Source organism: Oncorhynchus clarkii, chromosome 33, assembly GCF_045791955.1.
Source record: "Oncorhynchus clarkii lewisi isolate Uvic-CL-2024 chromosome 33, UVic_Ocla_1.0, whole genome shotgun sequence".
In the NCBI taxonomy this organism is placed as follows: Eukaryota; Metazoa; Chordata; class Actinopteri; order Salmoniformes; family Salmonidae; genus Oncorhynchus; species Oncorhynchus clarkii.
In genome coordinates this window covers 4,099,229-4,119,582 of record NC_092179.1, presented here as the reverse complement: position 1 = coordinate 4,119,582, position 20,354 = coordinate 4,099,229, and positions in this window count along the sequence as shown.

Here is a 20,354-nt window from a genome sequence, read left to right as displayed (position 1 = left end):
GTGTATGTCACGCCCTGACCTTAGAGCCTTTTAATGTCTCTATTTGGTTTGGTCAGGGGGTGATTTGGGGTGGGCATTCTATGTTTCGTTTTCTATGATTTTGTGTTTTTATGTTTTGGCAGGGTATGGTTCTCAATCAGGGACAGCTGTCTATTGTTGTCTCTGATTGGGAACCATACTTAGGTAGCCCTTTTTCCCTCCTTTCGTTTTGGGTAGTTAACTTTGTTTGTGGCACTAATGCCCTGTAAGCTTCACGGTAGTTTTTTTGTTTGTTGTTTTGTTGGCGACATTTTGAAATAAGGAAAATGTACGCTCACAACGCTGCACCTTGGTCTTCTTCCAGCAACGGCCGTGACAGAACTACCCACCACCAAAGGACCAAGCTGTGTGGTCAGGAGGAGAGGACACAACGGAAACCTGAGAGGCAGCCCCAAAATATATATTTTTTTTTTGGGGGGGGGGGGGGGGGCAGATGACGTGGGCGTCGGTGCTGAGGGGTGAGTCCGAGACCGAGGAGGAATTTTTTGACCTTTTGAGCGAGGAGTGGTTGGCAGAGAGGGACGAAATAGTTTTTGGAGGGGTTGGAGTCTGGAGCAAGACAGTCGCTTTGAGGAGCGTGTGACCCTTCAGGCACCATGCTTTGCAGTTACACGTACTGTGTTGCCGGTACGCATCCACAGCCCAGTGCGTCCTGTGCCAGCGCAGTTGCCGGGCTAGGGTGAGCATCCAGCCAGGATGGGTTGTGCCAGCTCTGCGCTCCAGACCTCCGGTCCGTCTCCACGGCCCAGTATATCCTGTGCCAGCTCCACGCACCCGGTCTCTTGTACGTCTCCCCAGCCCGGTAAGCCCTGTGCCAGCTCTACGCACCCAGCCTCAGGTGGCGATCCCTGGCACGAAGCCTCCAGGGATGATCCATGGCACGAAGCCTCCAGGGATGATCCATGGCACGAAGCCTCCAGGGATGATCCATGGCACGAAGCCTCCAGGGATGATCCATGGCACGAAGCCACCAGGGATGATCCATGGCACGAAGCCTCCAGGGATGATCCATGGCACGAAGCCTCCAGGGATGATCCATGGCACGAAGCCTCCAGGGATGATCCATGGCACGAAGCCTCCAGGGACGATCCATGGCACGAAGCCTCCAGGGACGATCCATGGCACGAAGCCTCCAGGGACGATCCATGGCACGAAGCCTCCAGGGACGATCCATGGCACGAAGCCTCCAGGGACGATCCATGGCACGAAGCCTCCAGGGACGATCCATGGCACGAAGCCTCCAAGGACGATCCATGGCACGAAGCCTCCAGCGACGGCCTCCAGTCCGGGGCCCGCAGCGAGGGTGCCCAGTCCGGGGCCCGCAGCGAGGGTGCCCAGTCCGGGGCCCGCAGCGAGGGTGCCCAGTCCGGGGCCCGCAGCGAGGGTGCCCAGTCCGGGGCCCGCAGCGAGGGTGCCCTGTCCGGGGCCCGCAGCGAGGGTGCCCTGTCCGGGGCCCGCAGCGAGGGTGCCCACACCAGAGGTGCCACCAAAGTGGGGTGAGCCAGTAGTGAACCGGGGTCTGCGTCCCGCACCTGAGCCGCCACTGCAGATAGATGCCCACCCAGACTCCGCTATAGGTTCAAGTCTTGCGGCCGGAGTCCGCACCTTTGGGGGGGGGGGGGGGGGTAGCAGCAACCCTCGATTTGTGTATGTCACACCCTGAGCTTTTTATGTCTCTATTTGGTTTGGTCAGGGTGTGATTTGGGGTGGGCATTCTATGTTTTGTTTTCTATGTTTTGGCAGGGTATGGTTCTCAATCAGGGACAGCTGTCTATTGTTGTCTCTGATTGGGAACCATACTTAGGTAGCCCTTTTTCCTTCCTTTCGTTGTGGGTAGTTAACTTTGTTTGTGGCACTAATGCCCTGTAAGCTTCACCCCCCCTCTAGCGCTCACTTTTGTTCCGTCACCTCCCCATTTACAAATTAAGCACTGGTCAAATGTGCATGTAAGTGAATCTACCTGTAAATGAGTACATGTTTTGTGTGTTGGTTGGTTGTTTCAGATGCTACAGGAGCAGACCAGGTGCTGCTGTGCTGCTATAAAGGACTTACTGCAACCTGGTTCAGAGGCAGCTGTTCTCACTGAGGTAGGCTAAACACACCACACACTGATTCAACACCCCCCAAAGTTCACATACCGGTAAAGGGTTAACTTGTTTAGTGGAAATTACCACTAAGGACTCAAAGTTAAATGAACAGATCTTTATTATCACGGCCAGAGAGGTTACAACAAGCTTCATCATCAAAGTACAAGTCTGTAAGAAGCTCTGAAGGGATGCTCTCCCTTAGCACGTTTTATACTCATGCACAAACTAGGTGTCTCTGCTCTCAGGGTGCAATAGACTGATCATGACCTTACACACGTAGTTTCTAGGTGTTGGGCCAAAGTAACATTGTGTTCCCTTGTTTCTGTCCTATCAGTCCCCTCCCTGAGAGCAGTCCCAGAACATCCTAACACAATAATCAGGAAACAACATGCTACATGTAGTCACACATTTACAGAGGACACTAAACATGTCCATTACACTTACACAAACCTAAGATATACTGTACTGTTGATGTTTTACTATGGCTTGAATGTGTGAAACATTTGATCTTATGCCTCTTCCATGGCATTTTTGTTACCCGTTTACCCTGTTAAGGTTGTTAGACATGCAGATATTACTTGAGAAATGATTCCCTCCCTCTGCGTGCCAGGTTCCGTTTGAGGCCAGCCTACATAGTCTGTGTGATCTGGAGCGCTGCTTCAACCCAGCCAGTGGAGCCATTGTGGAGGGAAACACACTGATAACATGGCTCATCTCCCTGCTCGTCTGATACCCTATCCAGTCTATGGACCGGCACAGCACCATAGAAAAAGACAAACCCAATGACAGGAATCAAATGGCCAAGACCAAAGATAGCATATTGCACCTACCTTGTGAAAGATTCTTTCACTCTGAAATAAATGAGCATAGATAAAGATGATTTTTGCAAAAACTAAATTCAAGCGCTTTTCATTTCTTATTCTTTATTAATGTATATGATTAAGCTCACAAATCAAATGTATATGAAAGGCTCATGTGTTGTCATAAAATACAAATTGGACCTCTTAGAACAGCAGTGGTAATGTTTCCTATAACTCCGGTTTCCCCAACTGGCGGGCTGAATTTGGCTCGCAGATGGTTTTATTTAGCCCCGCAAGTTTTCTGAGCAAAAAAAGCTTTTTAAAAAATACATGCTTTAGATTGGTGGACATAAAAGGCTGTAAAAACACCAGAAATCAGTTCCAAGTGATTTTAATTAAAGAAATCTGATCAAGTATTCTCATATGTAATAGAGGGACGTGATCGTAAGCTAGGTTTGAAATGATTATGTTTTAGTCAAGCATATCTGTTTGGGCTTCTTGCAGTCAATTTGCAGTCTACAAATTATTTGTAATTATGTTCCGGCCCCCCGACCAACGTCTCAAGAAAATAAATCTGCTTGTTGCTCAATATAGTTGATTATCCCTGCTAGAACTCCTCTGATTAAAGGTCCCAAATAAAAATTGCCTTTGAATAACCAAAACATGACCCATAATATTTTGTACACTAAGATGCTCAGTATTGAAGAAACGGCACCTTTTCTTTCATCTCTAACTATCAGGAAGCCTGAATGAACAAGTTGAGTGGGCGGGGAGCTTATATTCATGAGCTCGCCTTGACTGACAGTTGTTGGAAGCACCCTAGTGATCGTTGCCAGGTAACAAGGGAAACAATGGGCCACATGTCATTCCGAGCCTAAATAGTATACCTCACCCCACTTTCTCTGCAAAATGCTCATGGTCAACAGAGCTGATCATGAACTGTTGGATATCAGACAAACAGCAGCAATACACAATTGCATTTATTTGAAATTTTTCATAGCCAAGATATTGATCAACACTCGAGAAATAAAAGGTTAAAATCATGGCAAAACATCATTTGACAGTAACAAAAATATATATACAGTGGGGAGAAGTATTTGATACACTGCCGATTGTGCAGGTTTCCCTACTTACAAAGCAGGTAGAGGTCTGTCATTTTTATCATAGGTACACTTCAACTGTGAGAAACGGAATCTGAAACAAAAATCCAGAAAATCACATTGTATGATTTAAGTAATTAATTAGCATTTTATTGCATGCTATAAGTATTTGATACATCAGAAAAGCAGAACTTAATATTTGGTACAGAAACCTTTGTTTGCAATTACAGAGATCATATGTTTCCTGTAGTTCTTGACCAGCTTTGTACACACTGCAGCAGGGATTTTGGCCCACTCCTCCATACAGACCTTCTCCAGATCCTTCAGGTTTCAGGGCTTTCGCTGGGCAATACGGACTTTCAGCTCCCTCCAAAGATTTTCTATTGGGTTCAGGTCTGGAGACTGGCTAGGCCACTCCAGGACCTTGAGATGCTTCTTACGGAGCCACTCCTTAGTTGCCCTGGCTGTGAGTTTCGGGTCGTTGTCATGCTAGAAGACCCAGACACAACCCATCTTCAATGCTCTTACTGAGGGAAGGAGGTTGTTGGCCAAGATCTCACGATACATGGCCCCATCCATCCTCCCCTCAATACGGTGCAGTCGTCCTGTCCCCTTTGCAGAAAAGCATCCCCAAAGAATGATGTTTCCACCTCCATGCTTCACGGTTGGGATGGTGTTCTTGGGGTTGTACTCATCCTTCGTCCTCCAAACATGGCGAGTGGAGTTTAGACCAAAAAGCTCTATTTTTGTCTCATCAGATCACATGACCTTCTCCAATTCCTCCTCTGGATCATCCAGATGGTCATTGGCAAACTTCAGACAGGCCTGGACATGCGCTGGCTTGAGCAGGGGGACCTTGCGTGCGCTGCATGATTTTAATCCATGACGGCGTAGTGTGTTACTAATGGTTTTCTTTGAGACTGTGGTCCCAGCTCTCTTCAGGTCATTGACCAGGTCCTGCCATGTAGTTCTGGGCTGATCCCTCACCTCCCTCATGATCATTGATGCCCCACGAGGTGAGATCTTGCATGGAGCCCCAGACCGAGGGTGCTTGACCGTCATCTTGAACTTCTTCCGTTTTCTAATAATTGCGCCAACAGTTGTTGCCTTCTCACCAAGCTGCTTGCCTATTGTCCTGTAGCCCATCCCAGCCTTGTGCAGGTCTACAATTTTACCCCTGATGTCCTTACACAGCTCTCTGGTCTTGGCCATTGTGGAGAGGTTGGAGTCTGTTTGATTGAGTGTGTGGACAGGTGTCTTTTATACAGCTAACGAGTTCAAACAGGTGCAGTTAATACAGATAATGAGTGGAGAACAGGAGGACTTCTTAAAGAAAAACTAACAGGTCTGTGAGAGCCGGAATTCTTACTGGTTGGTAGGTGATCAAATACTTATGTCATGCAATAAAATGCAAATGAATTACTTAAAAATCATACAATGTGATTTTCTGGATTTTTGTTTTAGATTCCGTCTCTCACAATTGAAGTGTACCTATGATAAAAATTACAGACCTCTACATGCTTTGTAAGTAGGAAACACTGCCGATTTTGCAGGTTATCAAATACCCACTGTATATTGGAGCCATATGCCCAATATAGGCACCCCACCACACTCCAGTTTGCAGGACCACATAGACTTGTAAAATTTGAACACTCATCTCCCGTCCAAATGCATTTTTTTGTAAATAATAATAATTTACAAAATGTGATATAAACTCAGCAAAAAAAGAAATGTCCCTTTTTCAGGACCCTGTCTTTCAAAGATAATTCGTAAAAATCCAAATAACTTCACAGATCTTTATTGTGAAGGGTTTAAACACTGTTTCCCATGCTTGTTCAATGAACCATAAACAATTAATGAACATGCACCTGTATAACGGTCATTTAGACACTAACAGCTTACACACGGTAGGCAATTAAGGTCACAGTTCTGAAAATGTAGAACACTAAAGAGGCCCTTCTACTGGCTCTGATAAACAGTACAAGAAAGATGCCCAGGGTTCCTGCTCATCTGCGTGAACGTGCCATAGGCATGCTGCAAGGAGGCATGAGGACTGCAGATGTGGCCAGGGCAATAAATTGCAATGTCCGTACTGTGAGTCGCCTAAGACAGCGCAACAGGGAGACAAGACGGACAGCTGATCGTCCTCGCAGTGGCAGACACCAGGAACGCACAATCCCTCCATCAGTGCTCAGATTGTCTGCAATAGGTTGAGAGAGGCTGGACTGAGGGTTTGTAGGCCTGTTGTAAGGCAGGTCCTCACCAGACATCACCGGCAACAACGTCGCCTATGTGCACAAACCCACCGTCGCTGGACCAGACAAGACTGTCAAAAAGTGCTCTTCACTGACGAGTACTGAGTCTGAATATGCAATATTTGGTATTGCAATTTTTTTTCAATGTTAGTATTTGGAATGTATGTGCCTGAAATTCTATTTTTAAATAATAACTATGCCTTACAGTATGTTGGGTCAAGCTTCACAGCATATCCCCCCTTTGGCCTGTCTTTACAGGCTTCACAGCATATCCCCCCTTTGGCCTGTCTTTACAGGCTTCACAGCATATCCCCCCTTTGGCCTGTCTTTACAGGCTTCACAGCATATCCCCCCTTTGGCCTGTCTTTACAGGCTTCACAGCATATCCCCCCTTTGGCCTGTCTTTACAGGCTTCACAGCATATCCCCCCTTTGGCCTGTCTTTACAGGCTTCACAGCATATCCCCCCTTTGGCCTGTCTTCACAGGCTTCACAGCATATCCCCCCTTTGGCCTGTCTTTACAGGCTTCACAGCATATCCCCCTTTGGCCTGTCTTTACAGGCTTCACAGCATATCCCCCTTTTGCCTTGGGAAAGCTGATTTTGTATCACAGCATTCCTGCTGCGGTGGTTGCCTGGGAAGATGTGCAGACTTGGCATCATTTTGGAATTGGCATCATTTTCATGGATATATAAAGAAATGTCCACAGAAAATGGGTCAAACGAAGCTAAATGCAGCTAGTTTGCAGTCTTTCCTTTTTCAGTTTGAAGTGATTGTGTTAGCTGTGTTGTTGGCTAGCTCCTCTGAACAACAATGTCGTGACAAGAGAGCACATTTTCTATGCCAGGTAAAATCGTGTATCATTAGCTCATTGTTATAGATGTGTCCAAATAAATGTCACTCGAAACCGCTTAAACAAATGCAAATGCAGCTACTTTGTTGTTAATCTGGCTGCACTGTTTGACGTGACTCTAAATTATCCGTAGTTGGCTAACTAGCAAGCAAGGGATAAGAACGTTGCCAGCCAGTATGGCAATAGAACATTTAGAATGATTGGGTCACATCCATAGATACAGAACAAAAAGACTTGACGACTGGGTCACTTTTCTGGCAGCCGAACCGATAAAACCAACGATCAGCTGGCTTGGATAGCAACCCTCGATTTGTGTATGTCACGCCCTGACCTTAGAGCCTTTTAATGTCTCTATTTGGTTTGGTCAGGGGGTGATTTGGGGTGGGCATTCTATGTTTCGTTTTCTATGATTTTGTGTTTTTATGTTTTGGCAGGGTATGGTTCTCAATCAGGGACAGCTGTCTATTGTTGTCTCTGATTGGGAACCATACTTAGGTAGCCCTTTTTCCCTCCTTTCGTTTTGGGTAGTTAACTTTGTTTGTGGCACTAATGCCCTGTAAGCTTCACGGTAGTTTTTTTGTTTGTTGTTTTGTTGGCGACATTTTGAAATAAGGAAAATGTACTCTCACAACGCTGCACCTTGGTCTTCTTCCAGCAACGGCCGTGACAGAACTACCGACCACCAAAGGACCAAGCTGTGTGGTCAGGAGGAGAGGACACAACGGAAACCTGAGAGGCAGCCCCAAAATATATATTTTTTTGGGGGGGGGGGGGGGGGGGCAGATGACGTGGGCGTCGGTGCTGAGGGGTGAGTCCGAGACCGAGGAGGAATTTTTTGACCTTTTGAGCGAGGAGTGGTTGGCAGAGAGGGACGAAATAGTTTTTGGAGGGGTTGGAGTCTGGAGCAAGACAGTCGCTTTGAGGAGCGTGTGACCCTTCAGGCACCATGCTTTGCAGTTACACGTACTGTGTTGCCGGTACGCATCCACAGCCCAGTGCGTCCTGTGCCAGCGCAGTTGCCGGGCTAGGGTGAGCATCCAGCCAGGATGGGTTGTGCCAGCTCTGCGCTCCAGACCTCCGGTCCGTCTCCACGGCCCAGTATATCCTGTGCCAGCTCCACGCACCCGGTCTCTTGTACGTCTCCCCAGCCCGGTAAGCCCTGTGCCAGCTCTACGCACCCAGCCTCAGGTGGCGATCCCTGGCACGAAGCCTCCAGGGATGATCCATGGCACGAAGCCTCCAGGGATGATCCATGGCACGAAGCCTCCAGGGATGATCCATGGCACGAAGCCTCCAGGGATGATCCATGGCACGAAGCCTCCAGGGATGATCCATGGCACGAAGCCACCAGGGATGATCCATGGCACGAAGCCTCCAGGGATGATCCATGGCACGAAGCCTCCAGGGAGGATCCATGGCACGAAGCCTCCAGGGATGATCCATGGCACGAAGCCTCCAGGGACGATCCATGGCACGAAGCCTCCAGGGACGATCCATGGCACGAAGCCTCCAGGGACGATCCATGGCACGAAGCCTCCAGGCACGATCCATGGCACGAAGCCTCCAGGGACGATCCATGGCACGAAGCCTCCAAGGACGATCCATGGCACGAAGCCTCCAGCGACGGCCTCCAGTCCGGGGCCCGCAGCGAGGGTGCCCAGTCCGGGGCCCGCAGCGAGGGTGCCCAGTCCGGGGCCCGCAGCGAGGGTGCCCAGTCCGGGGCCCGCAGCGAGGGTGCCCAGTCCGGGGCCCGCAGCGAGGGTGCCCTGTCCGGGGCCCGCAGCGAGGGTGCCCTGTCCGGGGCCCGCAGCGAGGGTGCCCTGTCCGGGGCCCGCAGCGAGGGTGCCCACACCAGAGGTGCCACCAAAGTGGGGTGAGCCAGTAGTGAACCGGGGTCTGCGTCCCGCACCTGAGCCGCCACTGCAGATAGATGCCCACCCAGACTCCGCTATAGGTTCAAGTCTTGCGGCCGGAGTCCGCACCTTTGGGGGGGGGGGGGGGGGTAGCAGCAACCCTCGATTTGTGTATGTCACACCCTGAGCTTTTTATGTCTCTATTTGGTTTGGTCAGGGTGTGATTTGGGGTGGGCATTCTATGTTTTGTTTTCTATGTTTTGGCAGGGTATGGTTCTCAATCAGGGACAGCTGTCTATTGTTGTCTCTGATTGGGAACCATACTTAGGTAGCCCTTTTTCCTTCCTTTCGTTGTGGGTAGTTAACTTTGTTTGTGGCACTAATGCCCTGTAAGCTTCACCCCCCCTCTAGCGCTCACTTTTGTTCCGTCACCTCCCCATTTACAAATTAAGCACTGGTCAAATGTGCATGTAAGTGAATCTACCTGTAAATGAGTACATGTTTTGTGTGTTGGTTGGTTGTTTCAGATGCTACAGGAGCAGACCAGGTGCTGCTGTGCTGCTATAAAGGACTTACTGCAACCTGGTTCAGAGGCAGCTGTTCTCACTGAGGTAGGCTAAACACACCACACACTGATTCAACACCCCCCAAAGTTCACATACCGGTAAAGGGTTAACTTGTTTAGTGGAAATTACCACTAAGGACTCAAAGTTAAATGAACAGATCTTTATTATCACGGCCAGAGAGGTTACAACAAGCTTCATCATCAAAGTACAAGTCTGTAAGAAGCTCTGAAGGGATGCTCTCCCTTAGCACGTTTTATACTCATGCACAAACTAGGTGTCTCTGCTCTCAGGGTGCAATAGACTGATCATGACCTTACACACGTAGTTTCTAGGTGTTGGGCCAAAGTAACATTGTGTTCCCTTGTTTCTGTCCTATCAGTCCCCTCCCTGAGAGCAGTCCCAGAACATCCTAACACAATAATCAGGAAACAACATGCTACATGTAGTCACACATTTACAGAGGACACTAAACATGTCCATTACACTTACACAAACCTAAGATATACTGTACTGTTGATGTTTTACTATGGCTTGAATGTGTGAAACATTTGATCTTATGCCTCTTCCATGGCATTTTTGTTACCCGTTTACCCTGTTAAGGTTGTTAGACATGCAGATATTACTTGAGAAATGATTCCCTCCCTCTGCGTGCCAGGTTCCGTTTGAGGCCAGCCTACATAGTCTGTGTGATCTGGAGCGCTGCTTCAACCCAGCCAGTGGAGCCATTGTGGAGGGAAACACACTGATAACATGGCTCATCTCCCTGCTCGTCTGATACCCTATCCAGTCTATGGACCGGCACAGCACCATAGAAAAAGACAAACCCAATGACAGGAATCAAATGGCCAAGACCAAAGATAGCATATTGCACCTACCTTGTGAAAGATTCTTTCACTCTGAAATAAATGAGCATAGATAAAGATGATTTTTGCAAAAACTAAATTCAAGCGCTTTTCATTTCTTATTCTTTATTAATGTATATGATTAAGCTCACAAATCAAATGTATATGAAAGGCTCATGTGTTGTCATAAAATACAAATTGGACCTCTTAGAACAGCAGTGGTAATGTTTCCTATAACTCCGGTTTCCCCAACTGGCGGGCTGAATTTGGCTCGCAGATGGTTTTATTTAGCCCCGCAAGTTTTCTGAGCAAAAAAAGCTTTTTAAAAAATACATGCTTTAGATTGGTGGACATAAAAGGCTGTAAAAACACCAGAAATCAGTTCCAAGTGATTTTAATTAAAGAAATCTGATCAAGTATTCTCATATGTAATAGAGGGACGTGATCGTAAGCTAGGTTTGAAATGATTGTTTTAGTCAAGCATATCTGTTTGGGCTTCTTGCAGTCAATTTGCAGTCTACAAATTATTTGTAATTATGTTCCGGCCCCCCGACCAACGTCTCAAGAAAATAAATCTGCTTGTTGCTCAATATAGTTGATTATCCCTGCTAGAACTCCTCTGATTAAAGGTCCCAAATAAAAATTGCCTTTGAATAACCAAAACATGACCCATAATATTTTGTACACTAAGATGCTCAGTATTGAAGAAACGGCACCTTTTCTTTCATCTCTAACTATCAGGAAGCCTGAATGAACAAGTTGAGTGGGCGGGGAGCTTATATTCATGAGCTCGCCTTGACTGACAGTTGTTGGAAGCACCCTAGTGATCGTTGCCAGGTAACAAGGGGAACAATGGGCCACATGTCATTCCGAGCCTAAATAGTATACCTCACCCCACTTTCTCTGCAAAATGCTCATGGTCAACAGAGCTGATCATGAACTGTTGGATATCAGACAAACAGCAGCAATACACAATTGCATTTATTTGAAATTTTTCATAGCCAAGATATTGATCAACACTCGAGAAATAAAAGGTTAAAATCATGGCAAAACATCATTTGACAGTAACAAAAATATATATACAGTGGGGAGAAGTATTTGATACACTGCCGATTGTGCAGGTTTCCCTACTTACAAAGCAGGTAGAGGTCTGTCATTTTTATCATAGGTACACTTCAACTGTGAGAAACGGAATCTGAAACAAAAATCCAGAAAATCACATTGTATGATTTAAGTAATTAATTAGCATTTTATTGCATGCTATAAGTATTTGATACATCAGAAAAGCAGAACTTAATATTTGGTACAGAAACCTTTGTTTGCAATTACAGAGATCATATGTTTCCTGTAGTTCTTGACCAGCTTTGTACACACTGCAGCAGGGATTTTGGCCCACTCCTCCATACAGACCTTCTCCAGATCCTTCAGGTTTCAGGGCTTTCGCTGGGCAATACGGACTTTCAGCTCCCTCCAAAGATTTTCTATTGGGTTCAGGTCTGGAGACTGGCTAGGCCACTCCAGGACCTTGAGATGCTTCTTACGGAGCCACTCCTTAGTTGCCCTGGCTGTGAGTTTCGGGTCGTTGTCATGCTAGAAGACCCAGACACAACCCATCTTCAATGCTCTTACTGAGGGAAGGAGGTTGTTGGCCAAGATCTCACGATACATGGCCCCATCCATCCTCCCCTCAATACGGTGCAGTCGTCCTGTCCCCTTTGCAGAAAAGCATCCCCAAAGAATGATGTTTCCACCTCCATGCTTCACGGTTGGGATGGTGTTCTTGGGGTTGTACTCATCCTTCGTCCTCCAAACATGGCGAGTGGAGTTTAGACCAAAAAGCTCTATTTTTGTCTCATCAGATCACATGACCTTCTCCAATTCCTCCTCTGGATCATCCAGATGGTCATTGGCAAACTTCAGACAGGCCTGGACATGCGCTGGCTTGAGCAGGGGGACCTTGCGTGCGCTGCATGATTTTAATCCATGACGGCGTAGTGTGTTACTAATGGTTTTCTTTGAGACTGTGGTCCCAGCTCTCTTCAGGTCATTGACCAGGTCCTGCCATGTAGTTCTGGGCTGATCCCTCACCTCCCTCATGATCATTGATGCCCCACGAGGTGAGATCTTGCATGGAGCCCCAGACCGAGGGTGCTTGACCGTCATCTTGAACTTCTTCCGTTTTCTAATAATTGCGCCAACAGTTGTTGCCTTCTCACCAAGCTGCTTGCCTATTGTCCTGTAGCCCATCCCAGCCTTGTGCAGGTCTACAATTTTACCCCTGATGTCCTTACACAGCTCTCTGGTCTTGGCCATTGTGGAGAGGTTGGAGTCTGTTTGATTGAGTGTGTGGACAGGTGTCTTTTATACAGCTAACGAGTTCAAACAGGTGCAGTTAATACAGATAATGAGTGGAGAACAGGAGGACTTCTTAAAGAAAAACTAACAGGTCTGTGAGAGCCGGAATTCTTACTGGTTGGTAGGTGATCAAATACTTATGTCATGCAATAAAATGCAAATGAATTACTTAAAAATCATACAATGTGATTTTCTGGATTTTTGTTTTAGATTCCGTCTCTCACAATTGAAGTGTACCTATGATAAAAATTACAGACCTCTACATGCTTTGTAAGTAGGAAACACTGCCGATTTTGCAGGTTATCAAATACTTGTTCTCCCCACTGTATATTGGAGCCATATGCCCAATATAGGCACCCCACCACACTCCAGTTTGCAGGACCACATAGAAATTTGAACACTCATCTCCCGTCCAAATGCATTTTTTTGTAAATAATAATAATTTACAAAATGTGATATAAACTTAGCAAAAAAAGAAATGCCCATTTTTCAGGACCCTGTCTTTCAAAGATAATTTGTAAAAATCCAAATAACTTCACAGATCTTTATTGTGAAGGGTTTAAACACTGTTTCCCATGCTTGTTCAATGAACCATAAGCAATTAATGAACATGCACCTGTATAACGGTCATTTAGACACTAACAGCTTACACACGGTAGGCAATTAAGGTCACAGTTCTGAAAATGTAGAACACTAAAGAGGCCCTTCTACTGGCCCTGATAAACAGTACAAGAAAGATGCCCAGGGTTCCTGCTCATCTGCGTGAACGTGCCATAGGCATGCTGCAAGGAGGCATGAGGACTGCAGATGTGGCCAGGGCAATAAATTGCAATGTCCGTACTGTGAGACACCTAAGACAGCGCAACAGGGAGACAAGACGGACAGCTGATCGTCCTCGCAGTGGCAGACACCAGGAACGCACAATCCCTCCATCAGTGCTCAGATTGTCTGCAATAGGTTGAGAGAGGCTGGACTGAGGGCTTGTAGGCCTGTTGTAAGGCAGGTCCTCACCAGACATCACCGGCAACAACGTCGCCTATGTGCACAAACCCACCGTTGCTGGACCAGACAAGACTGTCAAAAAGTGCTCTTCACTGACGAGTACTGAGTCTGAATATACAATATTTGGTATTGCAATTTTTTTTCAATGTTAGTATTTGGAATGTATGTGCCTGAAATTCTATTTTTAAATAATAACTATGCCTTACAGTATGTTGGGTCAAGCTTCACAGCATATCCCCCCTTTGGCCTGTCTTTACAGGCTTCACAGCATATCCCCCCTTTGGCCTGTCTTTACAGGCTTCACAGCATATCCCCCCTTTGGCCTGTCTTTACAGGCTTCACAGCATATCCCCCCTTTGGCCTGTCTTTACAGGCTTCACAGCATATCCCCCCTTTGGCCTGTCTTCACAGGCTTCACAGCATATCCCCCCTTTGGCCTGTCTTCACAGGCTTGTATCCCCCCTTTGGCCTGTCTTTACAGGCTTCACAGCGTATCCCCCCTTTGGCCTGTCTTTACAGGCTTCACAGCATATCCCCCTTTGGCCTGTCTTTACAGGCTTCACAGCATATCCCCCCTTTGGCCTGTCTTTACAGGCTTCACAGCGTATCCCCCCTTTGGCCTGTCTTTACAGGCTTCACAGCATATCCCCCTTTGGCCTGTCTTTACAGGCTTCACAGCATATCCCCCTTTTGCCTTGGGAAAGCTGATTTTGTATCACAGCATTCCTGCTGCGGTGGTTGCCTGGGAAGATGTGCAGACAGGGTAGATGTTGAATTTTCTAAAATATCTATCATTACAGCTTGATGATAGTGGAAAGAAGAAAGGAGATGGAATGTGAAATAGTAACAGGAAAATTCAAAGGCATTTCAACGTCATAGCTTTAGCCAGTGGTAACTTGTGGAATAGACACCGGCTGGAATGCGGTTTTAACTAATCCGCCTCCAGCATTAGACCCACCCGTTGTATAATTACCAGTATCGTTCTGCAATGCTCTGCTTGAGCTAACTAACGGTTTTGTAAACAAAGCTGTATGATGTGCACATGTGATGACGGTTTTAAGGTGTTACATATTTAAATTAGTTAGCTATGATTATAAGACGCTAACATTGATGTGTAAAATGCCCGGCATTACGTGACGTTGCGTAATGTGGATGAGTTCATTGGCTGACATAATTGCAAGAGATCTGAAAATTCTCAGATGGTGACAGAAGAGGACTATTGGGACAGAGACACAGAAAGGTGGGTTCCTGTGGAAGGATGGGGGTGGAGGAGAATGAGGAAAGCAGAGGGTGGAGATGGCGATGGGGTGTTGAAGAGATTGATGTCAAGGGCAAACAGTGAGCCATGCGCCAGACCAAGTTCTGGAGGTGAAATGAAAGCGAATGAGGGTGAGATAAGTTAGGTGGAAGGTGTGGTGAAGAGCTCGGAGCCTTCTGGTCCAGTATGAGTGCATTTTTGGGAGAAAGTAGATCCTTGCCTTTTGGTGGATCCATTTGTGGTTTCAGGATGGGTGGGGAAGGAGTTCAAATCAAATTAATTTATATAGCCCTTCGTACATCAGCTGATATCTCAAAGTGCTGTACAGAAACCCAGGCTCAAACCCCAAACAGCAAGCAATGCAGGTGTAGAAGCACGGTGGCTAGGAAAAACTCCATAGAAAGGCCAAAACCTAGGAAGAAACCTAGAGAGGAACCAGGCTATGTGGGGTGGCCAGTCCTCTTCTGGCTGTGCCGGGTGGAGATTATAACAGAACATGGCCAAGATGTTCAAATGTTCATAAATGACCAGCATGGTCCAATAAATGGTTGGGTTCAGTTGAATCAGTGAAGGTAACCTGTAGTGGACTTATTTGTTTGTGTTTCTTCTGTCCAGAGGGAGCGGGTGCTCCAACTTGTGTCAAGATCTGTTTCTTGCTTCACACTTAGGAATAGGGCATCATTGAAAGGAATGATATCTGGGGTAGCAATACGTGTGGAGGTGGAGCAATTGAAGTTGAAGATTCCTGGTATTTGTGACGCCTGCCTTTTGGTGTGGCGCAGACCCGGTGGTGAGCGTGGTGAAACAGAGGAGTCACTGTCAGTCAAGAGTTTTTACCCGACAGTCATGTTAGGATATATCAGGTATCCGGTTAGAGCTTTTGTACCGAATCCACTGCTCTGTTTCAGGTGCAACTTTATGGTCATGTTACAGCAGTGTGGAGGAGGGAGATGCCAAGATATGGGAAATGTGCCGGGGGGCATGGGACAGAGGATTGTGTGGATAGAATTGTGTTTCAACTGTAGGGGGTGCTCATGTTGCTGGGGATCGAAGGTGTCCGGTGTGAGAGAGTCAGGTTGAGGTGGCCAGAGGCAGAAGGTGTTGTATGCTGAGGAATTGAAGATTGTAGAGATGTATGGGTCAAGGGTTAGAGATCTGGAGGGGATCCCTGTGAGTAGTAGATCTGTGCCAGCACAGAGGGATAGGCCAACGAGTGATATATGCTTCAGTAAGATTGGATTCTTAGCGTTCATAGCAATGGTTATAAACTGTACGGCAGAAATGGAGTGTAAATCACAGAAAATAGATGTGTTGGTGGCAGCTGCAGAGAAGTATTTGGATATATGAGATTTGACTTCAGAGTTACAGGGTGTGTTGAGTGGTGGTGTCCCGTTCTCTTAGGTTATTGGCATGGTGCAGGAGCAGATAGGGCCAAAGTAGTGGAATTTCGGTAGTGGGTTTTTAATGAGTGTATTGTTAGTTGGTAGGTTTAAAAAAAATTGTTTTGCTATTTTCTACATTGTACAATAATAGTGAAGACATTAAAACTATGAAATAACACATATCGAATCATATAGTAACCACAAATCAAAATAGATTTTAGATTCTTCAAAGTAGCCACCTTTTGCCTTGATGACAGCTTTGCACACTCTTGGCATTCTCTCAACCAGCTTCATGAGATCTGGAATGCATTTTAACAGGTGTGCCTTAAACCTTTTTGTGTTACTACATGATTCCATGTATTATTTCATAGTTTTGATGTCTTCACTATTATTCTACAATGTAGAAATTTAGCTTGTTAGTAAATAAATAATCAAGTCAATTTATAGTTTGAATGAGTAGTTGTGTCCTAACTTTTGACTGTTACTGTAAGTATTCAGCCTCTTTGCTATGAGACATGAAATTAAGCTGTTTCCATTGATCCTGTTTCCATTGATCATCCTTGAAATGTTTCTACAACTTGGAGTCCACTGTGGTAAATACAATTGATTGGACATGATTTGGAAAGGCACACACCTGTCTATATAAGCTCCCACAGTTGACAGTGCATGTCAGAGCACCATGAGGTCAAAGGAATTGTCCGTAGAGCTCCGAGACAGGATTATGTCGAAGCACAGATCTGGGGAAGCGTACCAAAACATTTCTGCAATATTGAAGGTCCCCAATAACACAGTGGCCTCCGTTATTCTTAAATGGAAGATGTTTGGAACCATCAAGACTCTTCCTAGAGCTGTCCGTCCGGCCAAACTGAGGAATAGGGGAGAAGGGCCTGATGGTCACTGACAGAGCTCTAGAGTTCCTCTGTGGAGATGGGAGAACCTTCCAGAAGGACAATCATCTCTGCAACACTCCACCAATCAGACCTTTATGGTAGAGTGGCCAGACCGATGCCACTCCTCAGTAAAAGGCATATGACAGCCTGCTTGGAGTTTGCCAAAATTCACCTAAAGACTCACAGACCATGAGAAACAAGATTCTCTGGTCTGATGAAACCAAGATTGAACTATTTGGCCTGAATGCCAAAGCGTCACGTCTGGAGGAAACCTGGCACCATCCCTACGGTGAAGCATGGTGGTGACAGCATCATGCTGTGGGATGTTTTCCAGTGGCAGGGACTGTGAGACTAGTCAGAATCAAGGGAAAGATGAGCGGAGCGAAGTACAGAGACATCCTTGATGAAAACCTGCTCCAGAGCATTCAGGACCTCAGACTGGGGTGAAGGTTCACCTTCCAACAGGACAACGACCCTAAGCACAAAGCCAAGACTATGCAGGAGTGGCTTCGGGACAAGTCTCTGAATGTCCTTGAGTGGCCAAGCCAAAGCCCAGACTTGAGCCCGACTGGACATTTCTGGAGAGACCTGAAAATAGCTGTGCAGCAAAGCTCCCCATCCAAACTGACAGAGCTTGAGATGATCTACAGAGAATGGGAGAAACTCCCCAAATACAGGTGACCCAAGCTTGTAGCGTCATACCCAAGAAGAATTGTTGCTGTAATCGCTGCCAAAGGTGCTTCAATTAAGTACTGAGTAAAGGGTCTGAATACTTTAATAAATTAGCTCAAATGGTTTTTTTTTAAACAGTTTTTGTTTTGTCGTTATGGGGTATTGTGTGTAATTGATGAAGGGGGAAAAATGTAATACATTTTTGAAGTAGCCTAATCAGATTGAAAGATTGGTCAAGCGACTGGTTGTGTTTATGCCACATATAAAAGGTATTTAGGCTAAATTGAAGCGAGGAATAGCCGCTTGAATTGTAAAGAATGCAGAGTATGTGTTAAGCTTTCCTCAATAACTAGGCCTGCAGGGGGGCATATGTGACCACATTACAATAGGACGACTTGGCAGAATGATGATCTGCAACAGACAACGCATTTAGTATCAGTTGTAAAAATACAGCCAGACTGGTCTGCTGCTGTGCCTTTCTAGACCTCATAAGCTGTCGAGAGTAGATTCACATCTGAACCAAATTGAATGAAACGGCAAATCACAGGCCTTTTGTGCCGTTATTCAAATGACATTTTCACTGCAGCCTAGAGTAGGCTAGAATGTTGTACTTACTTGAAAACAATAATGTAATTATTCATTGCATTGTGTTGTTGTAGGCTAGTCTAGGTAGGATAATTGATCAATAGGTGAGATTTGAGCTGTGTGTCTCATGTCTTCACTGTTCTTTCATGAGCAATGATGCACCTGGCCTCTCCGCTGCCTATCAGCTTTTACTATTCTTTCTTGTCGATTCATATAAAAAATGTATGCAGCTTTGACTGTTTTTATGTGTGGTATGATTGCTAGTTAGCCTATTGCAGATCTGGAGAAACAATCCACATACCACTGTAGAGGGCAGGATAGACCATTGGACTGATAGACTATACTGACCTGTGGTATCGTAAAAGTTAGCACATGAGAAAACATAGTACATAAAGGAAGTACCAAAACACCTTGATATAGGGGAGGCACATGCAAGCAGATGAGGAAATTTGGCAAGGATGGAAGATATCATATAGTAAAACTTGCAAAAGAGCAAATGTAAACCAGAGAACCCTCCCCTGTGCCCAATAAAAAAAAACACACAACCCGCCCCAACGCAAAAAAAATATGTTTAACATCCCTCCCCCAGTCAATTCTGATCTGTCCCCTATGGAAGGTAAGTATTTTTGCCTCCACTCCTCTGGTTACTTTGTGGCGCTCAGTAAATGTACATGCACAGGGCATTTCTTTACCCTGCATCACAATACCAGGTCCTCCATTGCAAGTCTACCTATGAGTTTACCAGTCAAATTGCAAGGTTTAGAAGTTCCAAGCCTGATCTATTCATTCTTATTTCCATGGTCGTCATATTCTAGTTCAATTCATACAATCTTGTAAGGTGGAAAAAAGTGTACAACAGGGGTAGAACATTAATCCAATAAATCTACCTTGATTATCATCAATCATGGAACTGTATGACAACGTTCAAGTCGTCATGAACTGTTCTCCAGGTTTAATCTTCTACGTGGGGTCTGAGTTGTATCATGATTCAATAGGCTACATGTCCTTAATCATTGCACAAGTTATCCTAATATGATCCACTAATGCTAGTGACCCTCAGGGATAATTTACAAGGACATGACAGAAGAAAGATAAACAGAATGTAATGATGCTAGTGTCTAATATTTAACATGACGCAAATTGTAAAATAAAACAGAGAAAAGCACATGCATATACAGTGGGGCAACAAAGTATTTAGTCAGCCACCAATTGTGCAAGTTCTCCCACTTAAAAAGATGAGAGGCCTGTAATGTTCATCATAGGTACACTTCAACTATGACAGACGAAATGAGAAGGAAAAAAATCCAGAAAATCACGTAGGATTTTTAATGAATTTATTTGCAAATTATGGTGGAAAATAAGTATTTGGTCACCTACAAACAAGCAAGATTTCTGGCTCTCACAGACCTGTAACTTCTTCTTTAAGAGGCTCCTCTGTCCTCCACTCGTTACCTGTATTAATGGCACCTGTTTGAACTTGTTATCAGTATAAAACCTCAAACAGACCCCACGTAGAAGATTAAACCTGGAGAACAGATCATGACGACTTGAACGTTGTTATACAGTTCCATGATTGACATCCATGATTTTGAATTATTAAAAGGATAATAACTAAACATATTCTTGGATTCCTCTATTTTATTGGATCGTATGTGTGTAAAGGACGTCACACTTAGCGAGTTTGACTTCATCCCAATTCGGCCAATACCTAGCACGAACTCTGGACCTCTGCCTTGCTAGCACACGTGACCGCCCACCTGAAGAGTCTTACCAGTCTGCACCATGCAAACAAGCTAGCTATTTGCTGGTGCAAGT